The sequence below is a fragment of the Oryzias melastigma genome, linkage group LG17 (genome assembly GCF_002922805.2).
Source record: "Oryzias melastigma strain HK-1 linkage group LG17, ASM292280v2, whole genome shotgun sequence".
Taxonomy (NCBI): Eukaryota; Metazoa; Chordata; class Actinopteri; order Beloniformes; family Adrianichthyidae; genus Oryzias; species Oryzias melastigma.
In genome coordinates, this window is record NC_050528.1 from 4,407,862 (window position 1) to 4,412,492 (window position 4,631).

At 36.5% G+C, this 4,631-nt stretch overlaps 1 long non-coding RNA gene across 1 annotated transcript; it reads right to left on the reverse strand.

Moving 5' to 3' along the window:
- Positions 1-1,059: 1,059 nt before the first annotated feature.
- Positions 1,060-1,496, reverse strand: LOC112147762. Its single transcript, XR_002919526.1, has 2 exons — positions 1,251-1,496; positions 1,060-1,181 (listed from the first exon to the last, which is right to left on the reverse strand). It is a non-coding gene; the product is annotated as an uncharacterized LOC112147762 (long non-coding RNA).
- Positions 1,497-4,631: the final 3,135 nt, after the last annotated feature.

Genomic DNA, 4,631 nt, shown 5'->3' on the forward strand with positions numbered 1-4,631 from the left:
GAAGATTTTGATCTCAAAACTACGATTTTTGCTTCCATTATGATGGCACAAATATCACTCCATAGACAAAGGAAATCGGAATCAAAGCCAAACGTAAAATAAACCAGCGAGACGGCTGACTGACCATGTCAACCGTCTCTGCTAAGAGCTGCCTAACCAAAACTACCTAAAGAAAACAAATAAACAAAACCCACAAATCAAGACTACCAAAGTCTACCCCAAACTAAAATAACAAAACCCAGCAGTCTAAGACTACTCGGGGTCAAATAGAAACAAATCACCACCACACCGACCTAAACTCCAGCCTGCTCCTCGTCCTGCTCCTCGGCCTCCTCCTCGGCCTGCTCCTCGGCCTCCTCCTCGGCCTGCTCCTCAGCCTGCTCCTCCGCCTGCTCCTCGGTCTCCTCCTCCGCCTGCTCCTCGGTCTCCTCCTCGTCCTGCTCCTCGGCCTCCTCCTCGGCCTGCTCCTCGGCCTCCTCCTCGGCCTCCTTCTCGGCCTCCTCCTCGGCCTGCTCCTCGGCCTCCTCCTCGGCCTCCTCCTCCGCCTGCTCCTCGGCCTGCTCCTCAGCCTGCTCCTCGGTCTCCTCCTCGGTCTCCTCCTCGGCCTGCTCCTCGGCCTGCTCTTCGGCCTCCTCCTCGGCCTGCTCCTCGGCCTGCTCCTCGTCCTGCTCCTCAGCCTGCTCCTCGGCCTGCTCCTCGGCCTGTTCCTCGTCCTGCTCCTCAGCCTGCTCCTCGTCCTGCTCCTCGGCCTACTCTTCGGCCTGCTCCTCAGCTGCTGCCCTGCTCCCTGTCTGTCTCGGTCTGACCTCCTCTGTCTTCAATACCCAGCAGGTGTTAATTAAGGCCCATTGGCCTCACCTGCCAGGTGAGCAGAAGGACTAAATGGGAAAAGGTCCAGCAGCAGCAGCAGGACGAAAAACCCCAAACTCTGCTTCAAAACAACACAGGAAGTGACCATTTGCAAACTTGACCTTCTGTAAATACTTTTTGACTTTTTCAAGTGGAAACTGTTCAAAAGTGTGTTTAGCTTTCCAGCCAGAAGAACAAATAAGTCTGAGATCTGATAAGATTGAAGCTTCATTCAAACGGTCTGGAGCTGAGCTGACACAGACTTCTGCATCCCGACACGCCGCCGTCCTCCCGCACACAGTCTGCCGCTGAGCTTTTTTCCGTCGCCGCCGCTGCAGGCAGACAATGACGACATTCAAAAGCACTTTCTATGGCTCGGCTTGGACTTTTGTGTGACTGACATGAGCGTCTAACAGGGCCGGTATCAGAAGGCGAACTCCTTCCTGTGTGTTTGCTCTGGTGGTGGGTGGTGTACCGGTGGTGCAGCGTCCCTCAGTATTTGTGAAACGTCCACTGATAGAAACAGGAGAAATAATCCTGATAATAAAAATTTAATTAATAGTGACGTCCTGATCTTTTAAGACAAAATTTAATCTTATATTAAACACTCATATTCAAGTGTTTTGCTTTGATAATTAGAAATTAGTCCTAAAATAAGCAATCATTGTTAAATAAAGTTAAATATATTAAAAGTAGATATACTTATTGACACAATAATCCCTAATTTAAGTCCTACAACAGTCCAACTATGGACCAAAGGTCTGAAATCTGTGATTCTGGAGCCGCGTGTGGCTCTTTGGTCAAAGAATAAAACATTTCATTTTAAAAAGTAACTGTAAACCAAAAAGTATCGTAACTCAAACTTTTTCAATTAATTCACAAACAGCTGTAAAACATTTTGACAGATTTTTGTGCGGCGTGTGGCACAGAAAATCAATTAGAGGTGAAAAAGAATTAAAGTGAACCAAAGTTTAAGGCAGATTATCTATTTTTGAATAAATTCAAGGGTTTTAAATTCACCTTATGGACTGTGATTTAGTTAGATTTACGAAGTTCAGGCTGAAATAAACAACAAACGGTAAAATGAACTTTTATTTGACATTACATTACACTACTGCACATTTGCTGCATTGACATGATCCTGTGTGACACAGGAAGTCAAGAACTGGAGGTGAGAGACCCAAAAATCAACCAGAACATGAAAAAATCCAGAAAAATCCAGATGACCTGAGAACCAGGAGAGACTGAGAGGAACAACTCAAAACATGAACAAAATTCAACTGAAAAAACTAACCAAAACACTGAATCTTTACACAGGATGTCTTTTATTTTGAAAGGAACTTGTGTCAAAAGTTCTCAACTATTTCATATTTTGGGAAAAATCTTAATCTCTCTTAATCTTTAATTTATGCCCAATGTCATAGTGACAAAACATAAATACAAAAACTAGACTAGAATTACAAATTTGAAAATAAAGTTGTCAAAATGATCTATAAACTGAGTCCAAAACTTTACATTAAAAATGTTGCTGAAAAAAAAAGATGTTTTTAAGATCAAGTGACTCCAGAAATAAATAATCCTGGAAAGTTACTAGAGAGTTTGATGAAAAATTAAGCTGAAAGAAACATAAACTATATCAAAATATCTAAAGCATTATCTGTACTATTTAAGTCAAACATTAACTAAACCGTCATTAATGAACACTTTGATCATTCATTCTACCTACATGACTTATTGTGTGAAATCACATTCAGAAATTCATTAAATTCAGCCACGAGAATCACCAAGTCACCTCATACAGAACTAACAAATCCACTTTTTAAATTTAAAGGTTTGATTGGTTTCAAAATTATTCAATTCTTGTTCAAAACTAAAAAAGTCTCCAGAAGTTCTTTCGCTCCAGAGAATAAAAAACACTCAACAAAACCCCCAGCTAACACTAAACAACAAGAGGGATTCAGTTAAGAAATAATTGTAGCAAAAACATCAAAAATTGTCCAACCATATATAAATTAAAAACACTCCTAAAGAGCAAAATAATTAATAACTATGAAGAAATTAATGAAATTTGTTGATTGTTATATAAATAAAAAATTTAGCATATACTGCATGTATATATATATATATATGTACAAATTTGTTATTTTCTGTTCTTTTCCTCATATTTATTGTTTTTTAGGTTCAATATATGATAAAAAATTCTATATAATGTCAGATTAAGATGTAAAGAGGTAACGCTTTAAGCTTCATTCAAAGCCTTTTTTTGAACTTTGAACATTCTTATTATTTCTGTGATGTGATAGTTTGTGGGAAAACTTGCATTATTATATATGTTTTTGTTTGTATTTCTTTCTTTTTTTTTTACTGTTGTTCTTGTTCAAAAATGAATTAGAAAACAAAAAAAAACAGATATTTAAACTAGTAATTAGACAAAAAAGGTTTATGAATGAGTTATAAATGCTCTGTAAATTAAAAGTTGCATAAATTGTAGGTTTACGGTAAAACATACTTCTTCATCTGTGTCTGATTAATTATTTCATTTTAAAGACATTTGTTTCTGTTTTCTAATCAGCCAAATATCAGTGTTGGCAGATATATCCTTAATACGATTACTACTATGTTATCTGGTGTCAAAAGATCACATTTACTAAAGAAACAAAATAAATGAATGTGAGACGTGCTTTTATGGGACATGTGTCAAAGTGAAGGCCCGGGGGCCGGATCCGGCCCTCTGGGTAATTCTATCCGGCCCTCCAGATCATTTTATTTTATTCTTATTAATGATGTTATCTTGTGCTCATTTCTAACTTGTATAATTTTGACAAAATATATTTTAATGGAGAGTAAAATATTAAAAGTTATTTAATGTTTAAATTGATTTATTCTGTAATAATATTCCTGCCTTTTTATAATTCATAATTATGTTACAAAGTTACAGTTTTAAAGTAGATAACAAGCATTCTGCTAGCTTTATGGACTATTTTGGAATTTACTAGGATTTTTTAGGCTATTTTGGAATTTAGCTGATATTTCTGCCACATGCTAGCTGTTTTGGATAATTTAGGTTTTAGTTTTTCATTTTTTTAGGCTATTTTGAAGTTTAGCTTTTTTCAGCTACATGCTAGCTGTTTTGGCTAACCTAGATTTTTTTTTGTTTTTTGGGCTAATTTAGCATTTAGTTAATATTTTTTCTAGCTATCTGCTTCAGCAATTTCAAATATTAACTTCAGCATTTTCAGCTATCAGCAATAGCATCCTCTACCAAATTCAGCTTACAGCATTTCCACTAACATTATTACAGGTAATGTTATATATCTAGTTCATAATTATGTTAAAAGTTACAGTTTTAAAGTTTTAAAAATGTAGTTTTAGAGAGTTTAATAAATGTTTCTCCTGTTCGATCTAAGGAGTGTTTTGGATTTTGGCTCCTTGTTTGAGTTTGACACTCCTGGTTTATGGGCTGAATTCATGTAAAACTGCTTTTATTTAGGATTAAAATATGAATTTATCATCAAATTTATAGATGTCGACATCACCGCTCAACTGACTGCAACAATACTTTAATATTGATTGTTTGGAGAAAAAAGTATGATTCTACAGCGTAATTATTTTTCCTATATTCTATTATTTACTGTTATATAAATAAATATAGGAAAATAACCAAATTTCCTCATTAATTTATTTATTTTTGTCTGATTCTATAAGTTTCACACTATAAATCAGATTTTCAAGAAATGAAACCTGAGAGCCGTTTTTGGATTTTTCCACCCATCTCTGTGCAC